The sequence below is a fragment of the Anopheles merus genome, chromosome 2L, assembly GCF_017562075.2.
Source record: "Anopheles merus strain MAF chromosome 2L, AmerM5.1, whole genome shotgun sequence".
NCBI lineage: Eukaryota > Metazoa > Arthropoda > Insecta > Diptera > Culicidae > Anopheles > Anopheles merus.
This window is the reverse complement of record NC_054083.1, coordinates 18,299,515-18,318,954: the sequence shown is the minus strand read 5'-3', so window position 1 is coordinate 18,318,954 and position 19,440 is coordinate 18,299,515. Positions and strand designations below refer to the sequence as shown.

At 42.4% G+C, this 19,440-nt stretch overlaps 1 protein-coding gene across 9 annotated transcripts in view; it reads right to left on the bottom strand.

Annotated features, from left to right (window-relative positions):
• LOC121594525 (GTP-binding protein Di-Ras1) overlaps window positions 1-19,440 on the bottom strand; it is a 173,785-nt gene that overhangs the window by 34,699 nt on the left and 119,646 nt on the right. Inside the window, exons 1-2 of one of the 9 annotated variants that reach the window (XM_041917872.1) lie at window positions 10,904-12,008; window positions 10,488-10,775 (exon numbers count right to left, since the gene is read on the bottom strand). The exons of 1 other annotated variant lie outside the window; for it this stretch is intronic. The gene's annotated coding sequence lies outside the window, so the exon portion shown is untranslated. Of the gene's footprint in view, window positions 1-10,487; window positions 10,776-10,903; window positions 12,009-19,440 lie in introns of those variants that run through there. 7 more of the 9 variants (XM_041917866.1, XM_041917869.1, XM_041917868.1 and 4 more) reach the window with 7 other exon arrangements.

Genomic DNA, 19,440 nt, shown 5'->3' with positions numbered 1-19,440 from the left:
GGTCGCAAGCTTATCGGTCGTACCCGAATGTTTGTGCGTGTGTGTGTGACACCGAAAGATGATGCTCTGTGTGCGCCTTCAAAGGCATGTTTGCCGATGCGTGGATAATGCGTTTTCATGCGGGGTAGGGAAAAAGAAACAGCAACAATATCATCATTGTGGCGGTGAACCACGTACTTCCGCGTTTTACTACCTTTACATGCCACCGGTCCCGTCTTTACGATATCCAATGAAACGTTACGAGCCCGTTCGCCCCGTTAGACATTCGGCATCTCATCGGTTAGGCTCACACAGTTAGCGCCCGGTGTAATAACAAACGGCAGTAAATAAGTGCAAGCGCAAATTGCACAATTTTCCACCTTCCGTGCCCGGCGCGTGCAATGCCTCCGCACTTACGCTGTGGAAGTAAGTGTTTTATTCAATTTACCTCCCGTTCATCCCGGCCCAGCATGGCATCGAGCCCGTCGCCAGTGTTTACACGACCGTTTGCTTTGCTCCGCCATGACCTCCCGCGCGAAAGTCTCATCATTCGAGCTTCAAAGCGTTCGGGACGAGCGTTGTTGAAAGTTCTGCACCGGTATGGCAAGCGGGAATGGGCGAGGGAGTTGGGTGAAGGAAATTAATTTCAGAATATCCCGAAGCAGGATTCCTTTTAATTATTTACGTTGCATAATTCATCATCGTTGGTGATGGAAATGCACCACGATGTTTGCCAGCCGGTACCCTTCACCGACAACATCAAATAAAAACCATTTTCAATCGTCAAATGGCGCATAAAAATGCAAACACTTTGATGAGGTGCACGCGGAAGGTGATTCTTGATCATGCCCAATTCGTCAAGCACTTGGTGGAGTTCGGTTTGGTTTACCATTTACGTCCCAATGGTTGGTTGGGGATGCTAATGTGCACAGCTTCCTACCGATGCAAGCACTTTTTTCAGCATCAGGTTTTTCACTTGGTGAGAAATTCCGAATAAGCGTCTGCGGAGGCATAAATGCCGTCCTCGCTACAAACTCTCAATCGGGTTATAATCGCTCTAGTTCGCCGTAAACTCTCAAGAACCATTAGTTGGTTTTAATGTTTTTATTTTTAAAATCATTTTTCAATTTCAAAACCATCGTCGTAGATTGCTTAAGCCGTTCTCAGAAAGCATAGTTTGACGAGGTTTTCTACCAAGGAATGCTTGGCTGCTGCTAGCATTTATATAGAACTCATTTTTCACTGTTACAACTGCTATTTTTTATAAAATCTAATAATTTTTAACATAAAATCAACATTATTTCTTACTTTTTACTATATTCAAAAAAATATTTCATTAGACTTTTTTATGTTCAACATACGTTCGTTCACAATAATAAAGAAAAATAAAATAAAATGTGTTAAAAGCTTTTCAAAACTAAACCCGGAAACCTTTGTTATTATTGTATTCTTAGTGCAGCTATTACATAGTTAAAATCGGGATGGACAAACTAAAACTTTTAAAATTTAGTTTATTTGTGAGAAGCTTTAGAGAATAATCTCACAAAACCCGAGCTTTGTTTCATGCTTGAAATTTCGCACATTTTCTTAGCGAGTGGTGTTATTTCTTTGCTTGGTATTTACTTCAAGGTTTGACAAATCATACTGATCATATTAAAAATCGGGTCGCTTTAAACTGCGAAATTATCTAATATCTTCAGACCAACGGAGCGCTTAAGTTGATTTTTTACACAAGTTTTATACTTATAATGTGTATCATCCCAAACTTTCCAAACTGATTGTTTAAAGTTCTCACATCAAGAAGCCAACTGTGCACTGTTGTCCGCAATTGTGTGCCTAACGAGTGTACGTGGGCGACTGCTTATCGGTGTGCGTTGGTTAATGGTAATAATAAAATTTCATTTATACATGCTCATCACGGCTTCTTAGCTTCTTAGCCAGCAAAGTTTACCGCATGTTATCGCTTTGCCCCCTACCGCTTGCCAAGGATAGCAAGCATTCGGTACGAATTTATTGCAGTTCCACTTCACCGCTCCACTAACCCGCTCTCTGTCCGGCCAAATGGGCAATGAAGCGTTATCTGACTGACTCCGATACATTGTTGCATCGACTTAACAAAAAAACGTAATAATTTATCGAAACCAACGTGTGCACCCGCTGGTGTGTCACGATAAAACCACGGCAAACACGCAAAAAACAACCAACTTCCGCGAGCAGGGCACCCCCACCACTCCATGCAGCGCCAGTCAAAAAGAAGATGAGCATAATTGAATTTGGAAATTCAGTAAATCGGATGGAATTATTTCGTCGCTACGAAGAACGACGGTTTGGGAAGCGGTTTAATCAAAAAGAAAAACATTTCCGCTCGCATGTTCCGCGGCGCAGTCTCGCTCCCGATGTAACCTTGATCGAAGTTTCCACAAATAGCAATTCCCGATACCGATACACCGGTGTACATGTACAGGACAGCCATCTTTCGATGCGAATGCACTGGAACGGCACACGCTGAATGCGCAATTATCATCACGAGTGGGGAAAACGATTGCTCGGTGCGCAATAAATTTACGCGGAATCGCTCGGTCGAACAGCAGCAGCAGGAGTTTCACAAAATCGTCCAATTATTTTTCTACAAATTTATGCTAAAAGCTATTTAAGGAGCATGTTACTGCCGAGCGGACAGGAGCGCACGGAAAGGGAAATAAGCTTTGCAGTGGGTGGGGAGAGAGGGAAGTGTCACTCGCACCGTTCTGAAGGGTGGAAACGAATCGATAGACACGTCCAAGGGACTCTTTTAATATTCATTATTTTGATTACCCCGCTCGGCTTTTGCTTGCCGCGCTGCCGCTGCTCCGACACCATCGACACTTGCCCTGACAGGAACAAAGCGGAATTATTTAATATTGCAACCCCTTAAGCTGCAAATTAAAAACAAAACAAAAAGTATCAGTCGCGCAAGCGATTCGGGAAACTTTTGGCGTTGCTTCTGCTTTTGCAATCTTTTGACAGACCGAGGGGTTGAATGAATTGCGCTGCTGCTGCTGCTGCTGCTGCTGCTACTGTACGTCGTTCCGGGAGACGGGTCAAACTTTCCCGCACTGTAAAATTCCTCTTTCAAAGTAATCATAGCGCATCAAAACAACACTCACTCATTTGGGAGACCGTAAACTTTCTTCCCAGCCCCGGCAATCAACGGCACAACCATCAGGCAGCCGCACCATCTTTCATCCCTTCTGTATGGTCGGCCAAAATTGATTAGAAAGAAGGTCATGGGGCACAAACTCTGCTCTATGTTTCTTAACATACAAGCAGTTTTATCAGCCTTCCGCCTAGCACAAGCGATAAGCGCTTCAAAATGTAACACTTGGAGAAATTTGTTGAATATAATTTATAACTTAGGAATTTCATTTCTCCCAAAACACAATTCTCCGTTCGTTTACAATTTGAACGGCGATAAAAAGAAAAAAAAAACCAGCCAAACTTTACTAGCCAAACTTTTTCGCCCGACTCCGCCAACGTGCACGAGCCGAACTTGAATTGTAAGAAAATGTTTGTCATGCTGAAGAAAAAGTTTCCCCATTAAAGGTACAGAGTGCGCGTATCGAGCACATTGTATTTATAGATCATTTCAAGCGATGTATTACTTAGCAACGGTTTGGTTACCTTTCCCAGTCCCTGGCTTCCTTTACGACCTCACCTCCTCATTCCGTTCCGGGGTGGTGGTTGTCTTCGACACTCACCTTGACGATGACGTCAGCGGTAAAATTTTAATTCGTTGTGGTGATATTTTTTCCCCTTTTCTTTTTTTTTAGTACACTTGAAATGACTTTCACCATACACCACGCCATTGCACCAGCACATTGCACGAAACGTAGGGCCGCCCCCGGTGTGCTAGTTCATTAAGACTGGTGTCGCCTGTCCGGTTGCCGCCGTGCAGCAACGTCCCTACAATGCGGACAGATGTAGTAATTTACATTCATCACAGCGTACGCGAGTTGTTGTGCCCCGTTGCACAAATTCTTCTGCCATATTGCAATTTTCTCGTTGACAAAGAATTATCTGCCCGGGCAGAATGTTTAGCGCAGCGAATTTATTCCACACAATGCCTTTCCACTCATCTGCCCCGCACATCCCCCCTTACCCAGCGCATAGTCACCGCACCACTAGTTGCTGGTGCTGTTCGTTTCTTTGTTGCATGCACACCTGAGCAATCGCTGTAGCAAAACATTCTGCCGCGGAGTGTGGAGAACAACAGTCAACGACTGCTGCTTCATCCACCAGTGCCCAAGCACACAAAGCAACACAAAGTATACAGACATTTCAGAAAACGTCCTCGAGCTTTCGAAACTTTTAAGAACGCGCTTAAGTAATCGGAGAAGTCCGGGAAAGAAAGCAATTTGTCATCGCCCGGTTGAGAAGGGTGCACCACGTATGGGAAAGTGCCCTGGTGCGTTTGGTGTGTCTGGAAGTCTTGTTTGTTATTTTTCTTTAAAAGTTATTACTGCGACTCACAGTCGATTGCGGATCAAGATTTTCACGGTTGCTGAACTAGTAAACTTGGTAGTAATTTTTCATAAAAAAAAACTCTAAATTCAAAATTTCATAAAAATAAGACCGATAACTTTTAACATCTCGGAACACCATTCATAAATGTGAGAAAAGATATGAAATTTATGCAGTCCACTGAAAGTCGGACACTCTTCACTTCGTAGCAAAATGACCACGTAGCATTCCAATATTGAGCAATATGCTTCTTAAACCATTTGATATCAATTATTAAAGGTCCATCGACTAGTTTTGGTGGTCATCTACATAGTATTCTAATCATAGTGCCTTTATCGTCACCACGTAACAATATAGATAAAATATGTTTACTTTGGCACTGTGGGGTTACACTGTTATGTATGCACGTTTAAAACATATATTAAGCAACTAAGGTCGTTTGAAAGTGGAAATTTAACTTTTCGTACGATTTAATTGCATTAATCTATAACCTACTATGCCTAGCAAGCAAATTGCTTTGTGTAAACTAATCACCTTCTTCTTCTTCTTCTTTGGCTTAACAACCGATGCCGGTCAAGGCCTGCCAACACACTTGTGGGGTTGGCTTTCAGTGACTTATTGATTTCCCCCCATAGCAGGATAGTCAGTCCTACGTATGGCGGCACGGTCTAGTTGGGGCTTGAACCCATGACGGGCATGTTGTTAAGTCGTACGAGTTGACGACTGTACCATTAGACCGGCCCGCTAAACTAATCACCTATCGGAGGAAAATCTTCATCTGCGATTTGATCAGCCATGTGTGAGATTGAATAGGCCATTGGAATATTTAGCTCATGGCTGATCAACTCGGCGGACACATGCCTATACCTGTGCTCGGAAACGAGTCGGAAAAAAACAATTTCCCCAGCCGGCAAACGAGTATGCATTGCATGTTGTAACACCTTTCACTCAGTGGCTGTACTACCAAGTGTTTTACGGAGGTTTGCTGCGAGAAATAAGTCTCAACGCGTAACGTGTGAAGTTTCTTTGGAATTTATTTGCTAGCTAAGTGATTCTATGTAATGGTACCTTTCCTCAATCCGCGCACTCATACTCAAGTACGACACGTACAATAGCACAATAGATGGTTTCCAGATCACGCTTACGATCACGGAACTATTTGCACTTTGTCAAAACCTGTTATATGGTTACCTCCCGAGAAAGTACCTGTCAAATGTTTGCGGAACATATGTTTGGGATCTAGGAGCATTCCAAGATCTCGTATGTAACATGTGTGCACTCGGGCTCTTGTTTGCGATGAATATAATTGTGCTTGATTGCGTGATTCGCTCTCCTGAATATGTGTCCTGACTGCCTCTAGTAATGATGATAAAATTGTCAAAATATTTTATTTTTTTGGGATATTTCATATGTTTTGTTATAAATATGAACACAAGAAATATGCACAATAAATAAATATGCATACTTTTATGATAAAAAAACCAGTTAACAGATCAGGTTGTGATCAAATGCAGCGGTCTCTAACCGTTCAAATAGACATAGAGCGACAACGTCGCGCGCGACGAAAAATAGCTCAAAATTTCACTCCGTGTAGATCAAAGTAGCTCAGTTGACGCGCTCAACCAACTTTTTTATATTTGAAAACACACAAAAATAGGTTGAAATGTGTTCAAATCTATTTTTTGCGTTTGGAATTAATCTAGCTTGCAAACAAACTAGATAATTTGATTATTTCGGATGAAGCAAAAATGTCGCGCGAGACGAGTAGCTCTGTTTGCAAAATTGAGCTACTTTTTGTCGCGCGTGACGTTGTCGCTGTATGTCTATTTGAACGGTAACATGTGGTCCGTGCACAAACATACGTGATCCTTGGAAATGAAGAGATTTGAAATGAAAATCGGATTTTAATACGACAATAAGAATGAAATATGTATTTAAAAAAAACAAAAATATTTTGTTCGCAAATGTGCGTATTTATAGCATCCTTTGTCCAGGATTTTAACAAAAACAATGTAATAATAGCGGAAGTTTAGTAAAAAAAAACATTACAATTTCTTTGTATTTTCCCATCCATATAGATAACTAAGCGCTTCGGGCTTAACGGACACATTGCTCCTCATGCAATTTGTATACACTCCTATCAATCGTGAAGATATATTTGTGTGACTGCATTGTTTTGTTTAATACCAGAGTGTACACAGAAATGTGAGATGTCAATCCAATTGAAAAAATACGAACGACGAACGTCTATTTGGTTTATTTTGTGTGTTGCCAAAGCGCAGCAATAAAATTGCTCTATAGCAGCGAAATATACTGTTATTTTAGAATAATCATTTATCCTGAAAAAAAAAAAGAATTCCAAGCTGCAACTTGCAAAAAAGCTACAGAAAATATGACAGCTTTATGGTATGTTCTTATTTCAAAGACTTCTTCTTTCTTCTTTTGGCTCAACAACCGTTGTCGTTCAAGGCCTGCCTGTACCAGTTGTGGGGTTGGCTTTTAATGACTTTTCCATTACCCCCCATAGCAGAATAGTCAGTCATACTTATAGCGGCACGGTCTATTTGGGGCTTGAACCCATGACGGTCATGTTGTTACGTCGTACGAGTTGACGACTGTACCATGAGGCCGGTTATTTCTAAAACTACTTGTATAAATGTATAATGCTAACTCATTGAAGGAATAAGTTAAGATTAATCAAAATGCTTGATCTTTTCAAATTTAGTCAAAACGAAAAAGATATCAATTTTTTTTTAAAGATATCATTATTGTTTGCCATAAATTTGATGAATTGCAATCGATTGAAAACTTTCTTATTAACGCGAAAAAGACAACTTTTTAATCTTTAAATTTTGAATTAAGTTTTGTTGCTACGACTGCTTACAAAATTAATCTTGAGTAGCTCTTAATTTAGATCCTTTTGCATCTGGCGTTCACGTAATAAACGTTTAGACGGGCATTTTACAAATATAATTTATTAGATTGCAAATTCAATGTTTTCCCAATTTTTAAATAAGTCATCTCTAATTAGCTATACGCGCAGTTATATATTCTAAAATAACAGTATATTTCGCTGCTATAGAGCAATTTTATTCCTGCACTTTAGTATTGAAACAAACAAAGAAATATTAATCAAATCAACTCGCCAGTGAAAGTAACAATTACCAATATCTAATCGGTCAACAAGGAGTCTAATCGTCAAGAAGGAGAAATACAATTTTCATGGTTTGCTTTTCTTAGAACTAAGAGCTGAGAGTACATTACGAACCGGTCTAACAGGTCAATCAACATGGTACAGTTGTGAAATTATACTACCTAACAGCGTGTCCATCATTGGAAGGCTCGAGCGATGCGAGATTTGATTCAAACGCAGCATGGAGACTATATTGCAAATGTCTATGTTGAGTCGTACTATGCGACGATCAAATCATACATAGCTTCAAGCGAATGTATGTCTTTCGGTGTAAGCGTTGATGCACAAATATTGTTTAACTGAATCAAACGAACCTTAACTTAAAAAAAAAACTAACAACATAAATTGAAACTTTGCAGAATACGATTCATTACCAAGAAAAAGTTGTTTCACTGTTGTATATTGCGTCATACTTTTAATTATGCTTAAACAACTTAACAAATCATACTTTTTTAACGCAGCCACTATTTGAAGCTTGCTCCGGAGCTGTGTATAATTAAAATAGAGTTTTTCAAATTGGCTGCTGCATGATTGTTTCATGACTGAAGACTACTTTAACTACCCTTGCGATGAACTGAGTCTCTCGTTCTTTTTTAGATTGTGGTGTTTCTGGCGTTTTTTTTTTTTTGGTTTTTATGGTTTTAAATTCTTCTTGTTGCGGGTATCAGTTTGAAGCAACTTTAAAATACTCCAATTCTTAACGGTTACATAAGAAATATTGAAACAATTCTTATTGCCTCATTTCCAGCAAATTTCGAATGAAACTAACAACACATCTAACAATATCCTGCAAGTAAAATCGGTCTTGCTACCCATTTCAATGAACAAACAACTAGTAGTAGACATTATACAAAGATGAAACTCATGAAATGGCAAGTAGGTCGAATGAATTGCATTTATCCATAATAACACATACACAAACGCTTTCATCAAAACAATCTAAGCGCAATCTTATCAACGCTAATCCTGCTTATGGCTGGTCATGTTTCCGCTGAGCCGTTTCTTTCAAGCACGGGAAATGGAACCGACGGCAGGCTACCATTTCTGCTCCCGGGGCAAGCTGCCTTTTTTATCCATTCTCAGAATACATTTAACTTAAGCTTCTTTCTGCAAAACCAAAGCAGAAAAAAAATAAAAACACCCTCTGTACATATATATATATTCAAATTCCACACAAAATTCATCGATACGCTCTCTCGTAGGACTATTCATGATCCCGGGCTAAATCGATTCCCAGCTATGAATGTCTAATGATGACCCACATTTGCCCGGGTTTGGTTTACTTGGGGGTCTTTCACACGCTGGTACGTAGACGCTGTTGCTGCCAGCGGGCAGGATAATAAAGACGCCCCGAATCGAAAGGACAGCCTGCTGCCACCACTAGGTGCAGGAGAACCAGAAGTAGGATAATACTGCACCTGAACGGGGACGGGGACAAAGTTTATCCCGCTAATGCAACAGCGTTCGACAAAGCTTAACCGCATGTTCTTTGTTGTCTGCATTATACGCTCAAGCACCCCTTGGCTATCGTTTCCAAATAAAGCGACCGGCCAAAATTGAGTTACTGCGGGCAAAGAGCAAACGCCAGTCTTTGCCTCGACCCCTCGGGTGGTTGGTGGCATTTAGAGCAGCAGCAAAAGCAACCACAGCGCTTACCAATAATGGGAGGGCACCCAACTGCGGCAGTAAATACGTCTGGTCCGTGTGTCTGTATGTGTGTGTGTCGTGGCGATCGATGGCTGCGAAGGCACTCGTGCCAATCGTACCGGCCGCAGCGCAGCGCAAGTACGCAGCCAAACGCGTGGCAACACGTACCAGGCGCCTCCACCAAACGGCGCTTGCTAAACGTCGTTGTTGGCCGCCACGTGCTGCGGACCCTAGGCGATGGCGAAACTTCCCAACCGTATTACGCTCGCAGGCCCGTAGAAGGAGGGGGTGGGAAGGAGAGTGGAAGAGCGCGCCCTAGGAAACAATGGCCGTCGCCGGTATGTGTCACATTCCACGAAAAGCGCGTTCACAGTCTATTAGAAATGAAAATTGCTTTCACAAAATGGCAAACGCATTAGCGGGATCGGTTTTGGACCTTTCCCTGGGCGCACTTTCGCGGGCCGGATGTTTGTCATGCTGATGGATTCAATCAAAAGCCCCAAAAGTATGTGCTTCAGTTGGCGTCCCACGCCGGCATCCCCCGCCGGACCGGGAGGAACAGTTTAAAGATGATTTTGTATGTTGTTGTGTGTGTTCTTTCCTCTTACTACAGACACCGTCGATCTGCACCAAGTGTCGTTAGTGAATTTCATTTCACATTCACACCACCGGCACTTGTCCGTATTCATTAAATTCTTTTACCGAATTCTATACTTTTTTTTCCTATTCCGTCCAACGCCCCTTCTCGAAACAACCATAAAGTGGGGCAAGATTTCATCGTTCGATTTTCGTCAGAGTGTGCGGCGTTATCTTTGGTTCCCGCCTTGGCTCGATTTCCCTTCATCAACGTTTCCCCCGCACTACCTAATTGTGTATAAGTCTGTGCAGCCGAGCGAAATTGCGGTTAAGCGCTTCATTCTCCCCGAACCAGTCGCTCCCTATCCGGGCTCTCCCCCCGTAACCAGGATCGCTTTAATTGGTTTCCAATCACAACTCGTTAAGGCACAACGTCCTTCGTGCAGCTTCCCTGCTTACGACGAGATTAATTCCCCGCATGTCCCTTAATGTGCGGGGCGTACCAGCCACACGAGTTGTTCCCGGAAGCTAAGGGTACGGCTGCAGGACAGAGAAGACCCCCCTCCCTCCTACCTATCTCCTACGCACGCACCGAGGATATGTACGCTGCTAGCAAATCACCCTCAAACGCACCTGCCGAAGGGTTGTATGCTGCTTCTGCCGCGTCGTGCACTGCTGTAATCTAAAGGGCACTGGCTTGCCACACGCTAGCACCGCAATTCAATCACGAGACGAGGCGCTGTACGTACGTCGCACTTTTTTGTCGCACTTCTCACACTGTTGCACACCATGGAGCGTGAACCACACACACACACACACACACTGATGGGGGGGACGTACTGTCCGCACTTGTTTGTTATTTGCTTGCAGCTCTCTAGCACTACACACACACATACACAAACACGCATAAGCACAAAGATAAAAGGAAGATGGTGAAATACACAAGAATATAACAAACCAAAACCGCAGCAAGTACGCCTTTGCGTTGTCACGCGAAGGGGGACTAACCGAGCAGACGGCGAGCACTACTCCACCAGCCACTATGCGCTCCGACTTTTACAGCAGACACACAAAACACACACATACACACCACACCACTGAAGGGAGGATCGTTTTGCTCCGAGGCGGGTGTGAAACGGTGCGGTTTTTCTACACCGCCCGGCCAATGCTCACTTTGTCGCTTGTAAATAGTGTTGTCGGTGTCGCTTCTCGATTTAACGCTCGCCGGCGCAACTACCGCATCGATAAACTTTAACGCACCGGCGGTGGGAAAAAAAGATAAAAATCTTCTCTCTGAAAAAAAACACACACACACACGAGCAACAAAACAACGCAGGTGTCCGCAGTGTGGCACTGCCCAAATATGGACACGTTACACAACAAGCGCGCGCGGGCTGACACTGCAATTCGTTCGTTTGCTCGGTCCGGTCGTCGACGTCGTCCTAATTTTGCGTTAAACGGTGCCGGATCGACCCCCAGCAGTGCAAAAGATAGGACGGACGGGGAACGCTCTGTGGGACATGCGACACACTCGGGGAACACCAGCTTACACAAACCGTTTTACAAACGCGACCCACAACAACTAGTACCCAGAATACTACAGCAAACGCCACGGACGCGTTGGATAAGAAAGCAAAGCGCAGTCAGAACGGAATTCCAGCAGGAAACCCACTGAGCATGTTGCTCTTTGTTGGGCCCCGTGTCGTCGTCATCGTCGTCGGCTGGGTGAGACAAACTCGCTCAAGCGACCCCAGGAACGGGGCGGCGGGTGTAGATTTCCGATTCCACTGGAAAGTTCAGTGCACGGAACCGAAATTGGGCAGGATCGGTAAAGAGCGAACAGACGAACACACAGCACAGCACAGTCACACACACCTAACCCAACCAGGTTGTGCTTGGTTAGTTGACTGCTTGTTGGCGCGACACGACGCCGACGTAACACTACACACCGAACGCCCGGATGCAAACGGTTGCTCTGGCTCGCCCGAAATGGCCCGGATCACTGACTGCCCGTGGCAATGTTGTTCGATGCTCTGTGGACCCGACGCTGCCACGGACGCCAGCAAACCCCAACCGTCAATCCGGAATCCGACGACTTCGTAGCCGAACCGAAACCGCGTACGACAACCACGGGATAGAGCCGGCTGTGTGCGGCTTTGTGTGAGTGTGCGGGCGAGAGAGAGGTCGAGCGTTTACTACGTAGCCTTTTACGCCGAAGCCATCCCCATGGCAACGTGGAGGACGCCCGCGGCAAAACGAGACAGAGCACCATCAACAGAACGGTACACACTGTGGGCCAAAATTTTTGTGTGATGTTTGGAGCTCGGAAAAATTAGTTCATGTTCTCTGTTTACTCGGTGTACAACATCTTCAACAAATTTTACAATTTGAATTTAAAAAAATTCCTTCAATGTTAACTCCAATTTGACGTGAATGTCCTCGTATGTTTCTTAAAGCGGAAACAGCAGCCAAAATCCTACTGAACAGTGTTGTTGTAACCTGGTTTCAGTTTGTTGTAACCTGAATCGAGCGCGAGAGCCGAACCGTTCCGAACCGAAAGCGAGCGCTCGGGCTGGGGAAAAAAGCCGAGTCCCGGTTAGCGTATCCTTGCGCAATACACACCACCATTGCCTCCCATTTGAAGACCCCACCCTCTCACACCTTTTCACAGCACTAGGATCGGGGCGCACGGGGCGTGTGTGCCTGCCCTCGGTAGAAGTTGTAAATTTACGACCGACACCCAGAGCAATGAAACGAACGCCAAGCGTGGCTATGCGCCCAAGCCCAAGCTTGCGTAGCTCTTCAAACGAATACCATTCCCGTGTGAGAGCTGCGCTGTCTAGAGTCGTTTTTGTTTTCTTTTGTCTGCCGCTTCCTGTTTTCTTGGCATACGGTCAAATTACTACACAGACTGGGTACTTCCGTAGACAGGATCTTCGGCTGCCGTGTGTCGATTTCGGCCTGTTGTGGCAGGAAGAATTCTTTTACCAGGGCATGGACTGACCGTGCCGGGGGCTCTCTGGAAACTAGTCTTTGGACGGGTCTCGCCCCTCGATCGAAATCACTGCTTACTAGACCGCGACAACGCTTCACTCCACACCGCCTCATCTGCCTCACCTCTCAACTCCATCAGGCCATACGCTGAATAAAAGACGGCTTACCAGCAGAATGTCCGCTCCAACAACCACGCTGTATCGGGATGACGCGGGATGAATGCCCTACCGACTGTGCAGAGACCGTTAAGGCTTCAAATACTACTCTCTGGCTAGAATTGCCGAACCGTAACCAGCGTGTATATGCACAATCGGGAGAAGTGGTACACTGTGCGCGTCTGTCGCGTCTGTTCCTATCTTCCGTCACTGTGTCTGGTGCGCTCTGTTTCAATCGACCATTTTGAAAATATCAGAAAATTCTTCGCGTTTTGGAATGTAATACGAAACCATTCCGGTGGGACACGACGATGGTCAGTAAAGTGAAGAAAACAACTTCTGCTGCGACGATTGCTCTCCTTTGTGCTTTATATTGATTCAACCTCTTTTGTGAGTATGTGCTCGATGGTAAGATGGGCTGCTGCCGGAAGTCGCCACGCAACCCTTGGTTCGTTTTGAAATGTGACCGTAAACGCGTGTCTGCCGCCGGCCGTGGGGCTCATCTTACAGCGAGGCGCCCCGAATAAAAGTGACTTCAATTGAGTCGGTCATTCCGATGGTTACTGCTGCCCCAGAGCGCCGGAAGTACCGGAATCGAATTCTCTCGAGCCGGGAAACAATTTCTTGTGCCTGCCGCCCCTACCGTGTATCCATTGGTGACCCGTATTTGGGGACCCAGTAACACAAAACTCCGTACGGATGTTTCCTCGGACCGGTTCCGTCAATCGCCTCTCACCTCAGCCTTTCATTTTATCGCATGGAATTTCAGGCAGTTATTTGCAGGACATTCAACTACAACCGATTAACACCACAAAATCACTTTGCGCGGTACATCCTGCCTGACCTGGCGGGAGATTTTTGTGTCAATTTCTTTCTCATACATGTCGTTGCGACGTTCCGCCGGATGGAGCTTCAATGTTCAGTGGACCAGCACTAACAACATAGCTTGCGGCAAACGACTATCTTATTGTACGATCCATTAGAATGGTATCATTAATGTATTATTATAACTTAATTTAAAACGATTTATTTATAACAAATAAGAATACCTCAATTTTTCAAAAGTAATCTTTCATGAAGTTTCGTTTATAAGAACGATTCCGGTTAAAATTGACCATGAACGATACGAGCAATGTGGATTCGCATAGATTAGGCATCTGTAGCGGAATTTGGGGCAAGTGTGGCACCTTAAGCATTTCAAGTTATAACTCACTAAAACGTGTTTTTCAAAAGCTGATTTAAATCTCATAACCATTTTACATCTATTTCCTCACTTCTAAATGAGTTTCGCTTGAAAAAAGTGCAAACAAAACAGTTTTTGAAGCGTTTTAAAAAGGGTCCAAAAAGACGTTGTTTTTTAGGCTATGGGGCAAGAGTGCCAGTCGTATGGGGCAAGACGGCCAGCTGGTTAAAATAACCGTATTTCTTAGATAATTGGAAATTATTACGTTTGTACCACTAGTGTATGTATTCCTACATGTCTTGAGTCACCAATGAACATCCCCTTTTCATTACAAACAGTATCGCAATATGGGTTGTTGCTGGTCTGTTTTTCCGGAGTAAAATCCGCTCGTAAAAGCGCACCATACCGCTAAACGCTACAACAATGTTTACATTTTTGACAGCTCGCGCCTATGAAAGATGGTGGCACACTTGCCCCAAATAGAGATGGCTCTTTCGCCCCAAAAGTTGTAACTTTTTTGAAGTTGAATTTTTCAGTGACAAAAACAAAGTTTTTTTCAACTAACCCCACAAAAATTTCACGTTTGCTCAGTTTTTCTCAATATTTTCTCGGTTGATTGTTCGCATGATTTTTGAGAGCTTATTTGGTTGGATTCAAAAATTATAATATTCTGCTCAATTTTAAAACTCAATATAAATCAGTTCAAAACAATGGGAAATATCAATTGGTCTATATGAAATTCGGCTCAGTATACCTAGTCATTGGAAAGCAACCAACTGTATACACAATTGATCATTAAACTAAATTTTTTAAGGAAAAATGCTTGGTGGCACTTTTGCCCCGTATGGCACACTTGCCCCAAATTCCGCTATCTGTTTTGAAAATTCAGATTTTGTTGAAATGAAAGTTATAGTTTTGTACCATATTTATTAAATTTAACATCCTTCAATGCATTACAAACGTGTGTTTAATATAAATATGAGATAGTTGGAAAAACGACTAGCTGCGCTGTAAAGCCAATACGAAAATGGTTAAGCATTAGCATCAGATTCAGTCTTCGAGATTGTGACCTTAACATGCGACTACCGAACTTCTGTCGACAAAATGGAATTTAGCGGATCGCTAAAGAGATTATGAGGCCAGGATAGTTTCCTGTCAGAGGAACAATATTTAATATCGAGGTTGTATTTTTTAACCCTTATAAGTCACTGAAAGGCAAGCCCACAAGTAGTGGTACAGGCAGGCCTTGACCGACAATCTTTTGTTGAATCAAAGATACATCTTCAAAGATAAAGATTAGTTTTTCTTTCCTGGTTAATCATCAACGAATAAGTAAGTACATAGCTACTTTTCTTACCTCGGGGGCTACCCTGAAACTGTTGAAATGTTCTAAACTCTCCAGTATTTGATCCAGTATTCTCCAGTTGATTTCAAAAAATATGTTCTTATACCGTGACATGCTAATTAATTAGTGAAAACTTCCAACTACTCTTCCTTACGGCTCTCTTCTATTTGATATAAAATCAATAATCTAGAAGACAAAAAACCTATAAGATTGTACATTAGAAAGCCATACAAAAATACTGGTCTCAATGATTTTATGTCATAACCACAAGAGAGCCACTAAGGTACGACACGAAGGCAATTACAAAAGCAACCGCATAATTCCCCAGCGTGGCTTGTTTTCGTTCGTCAACTGTTACAGATCAGCAAAATTGAACACAAACTATTTTTGATTCCGTGTTAATTTTGGTCCCTTTTTAACGATATGATTTAATTTTTCAAGCAATTTAATTGACTGGTGAGGCATAATAAAACCATATGTATTGTTGATGAGGAAAATTAAGTTTGATTTTAATTTACTCTCAAATTATTCAACTTAATATGCGTTAACCAGCAGTTCAACCCGACACGTTAGACATGGTAGTCTGTACTGAAAAACTTTTCGGTCAATGCTTTTAATGAAAATGCTAAACTATAACAGAAAAGCTTCCTCGTACTATTGTAGTATTTTGACCAAACAGCTTCATGAATTTTAAACTTCATTCCACTCAGCTCAGCTAGCTTTTATAGCAGCTTTAACCCATTCCATCAATAGTTGAGTTTGAAAAGACTTCCCCCGACCATCATTCGTATTTGCTTGTATGTTTTAATGACACTTACGCCCGTATCACAGTGACCTTTTTACAAAAGTTCCACTTGAATAAACACGCATGTAAATGTGTGAGTGTTTTTGGGGGTAGATACAACATCTGAACTTTACATGTCACAGAAGTGTTCATAACATAATAACGATAGCATACCATAATTACTTATCGAGCTGTAACACATCCGTAACGAGTAGTGCACCTCCTATCATTGCCACCGGCCGTGATATCCCCTTCTATTATTTTTTTTGCACGCTCACGTTTAGTGCAAACTTTGTTGTGTTACTAACCCCGTACACGGTAGGTAAAACTTTCCAAGCGTTGCCTTTTAGCGATACTTCTTCAGCATAACTTTTCACAACCGATTCATCGGCTCGGACTTGCAAATAGAGTAACTTCGAACGAGAAGCAAAGTTATGACGAGTTGACGATGAAAAGAATGTTTCCGACCCAGTTACACCAATGCTACGGGAGATGTTATTTAAATAGGAAAAGCTTTACTCAAGTGTTTCATAAGAATGTTACTGCTTCCCTCTAGTACGGTGCTCAATGCAGTACACTCCCTTCAATTCAAAGGGCAAAGGAGTTTATTAAAATTTCAAAGAAGAATACATTCGTATTCGATTCAAATCGATTCGTCAGCGTACATACCAGTTGGTAGTGAAAAACAGGTTCGGTTAGATGTTATTAGCAGCTTGCTTGATGGGTATACAGCTATAATTATAAAATAACCGATAAAATACCAATGTTTTTTGTGTGAGCAGTTGATATAACATAAATGTTTCCAATTCGAGGGATGGTAAAACCGACTAAACCGACGATACATATTTTTAATTTTACATCATTCAATATGTATCGTCGATGAAGACTTTACTGTGGCTCTGACGCACCAAGAGCAAAGTATCAAGCGTAACTATTGATTGAAAGGGCAACGGAGCAAAAAGGAAGTCCTTTCGTTTCATAAGGCTTCCGTATTTTTCACTTTAGCGATTTATTTCCCAAGCGTTTTATTTTCGTTGCATCCCATTTTCAATGCGGCACGGCTACTTCTGAACGATTTTCATTTCCAGTTTCCTTTTTTTTTTTGTTTGCTACCGTTTTGACTACTCTTATTTGCTGTTCACCAATTTGTAAATATACGTTGGAAAATAGATTGATTTTAATGCAACTCTTCTTTACCGTAGACGTCTAAGACGTTTAACTCACGGTACCGTAGCCGTAAACCATTTGCTAAACATTTGTACGACACTCACCGTGCATCCCGATTTCCAATAAAAAGTTAAGGTATTCCCGTTACTGTTGGTATGATGTTCGTCTCCTGGACAGTCTCAATAAATTATCAGAGGTTGAACAATCTTATCGGTATCAGAACGGAACTAAATTTCTCTGTTTAACTTCAGTCTTCTGTATCGAATGATTTAGTTTGTGGCCTTCTTAAAAAAAGGGTTGACTCGCTAAAATTAACAAGAGCAATGTGCACTCAAACGAGATGTGACATCCGGAGAACACTTTCTCGCAATGAACCACTAGGATACAAACAATCCGCGACTGTTTGATGAAAGTTTGTATTGTTACAAGTCGATACTGCGCTACTGCCCGATTACCCTGCAGAAAGGCTTAGATTCTATACAACGAAATCGGAACGGAAACCTTTCCGACGTTGACCGTGATTGACAGCTTGACACTGGTGGGTAACCGGGCCGAGCCAAACATCAAAGGCTGGGCCGAACTCTGCGAAACCATTGCTAAAGGAAATGATTGATGTACGTGTTCACACCAGAATCGTCGCAGTCAGGTATCGCCGTTACGGAAATCAAAGGGAGCAAAGTATCATTTTGCAAATATTCTCTGTCATTGTTGTTGTGTTCCTGGGTAAGATCTTGCTGCATGATGTATCCTAGGAAGATAATGAAACAGTTTTTGTAAATAGAAATGATGATTAGCAATACAAAACGTTCCTTCTGAAGAATAAAAAATATATTTTTCACTTTATTTCATTTCTTTCGTACGAATTCGATGGAAAACTGCGGATATTTATAGCTGCAATTCAAATGAATATCTTTTGATGTTAAAAAACAAATTCCTATCAATTTTCCACTATTTTGCTTTTTCAATGTGGAATTTCTGGATTACCTATCATTTGAATTCTTTAGAATATTTACATTGATAAATTATATGTAGTGATTTAAATATCGTGCTTCAAATAAAAAGGTAGTAGAACGATCAACAGATGTGCTGTAACCATTTTTATGAAAATATACAGCAATATAGAAGAGAGTATGTACACGGTTGTTTAGATTACCCTGATCCTGATCCTTTTCTGACTCGCTCATGCATGCTCCAAAATCCTTTACAGTTGATCACACACCAAACGCAGTACCGCCCAAATTCAACTGACCTACCACTAGTGCAATTGCTGTTTGGCATCTTCCCGCACGACTGCCAACGGCAGACCAGCAAATTCAATGTTCGACTACTCGCAGCTCTAACAAACCCTACCGTGTCCAATCTAGCAATCCTTCAACTCAGTAAGCAAAAGGTCGGAGGATTACGATACTTCACAGTCGATTCGAATTATTCCGCCAAATCATGTTGCTGCCCGACCCGGAGGTTTCAAGTCAAATCGTTACTATATTAAGATGCACACCTTACAATAAACCCCCGATCAAACCAATCGCTTCTAGCCGCAATACAAGCATAGATTTGGTACGTATCAGTAGCAAAAAAAAAGAAGTATTGGAGTTTTTTTCCACACTTTCTTGGCGGGGTATTTTTCCCTTACACACTTTCCTAACGTCTACCAATCCAGATCCGTTGTGCAAAGTTACATCCAAATGAAATTTCTATTTGAACAGCAACGATTCCGGTACACCATCAATCACCGCTACATAGCTCGGTATTTTGTTGTAGCAGCTTAACCGAGAAAACCACACTGGGCAATTCGTTTTCCTATCGCGAACAAATATGTTTCCTCCTACTGTGTTCAACGCATGCGGAATTATTTTGGCTTTGCATTCTTTGCACAACTGAACATCTAAAGGAGTGACGTGTGATTGTAGTGAATAA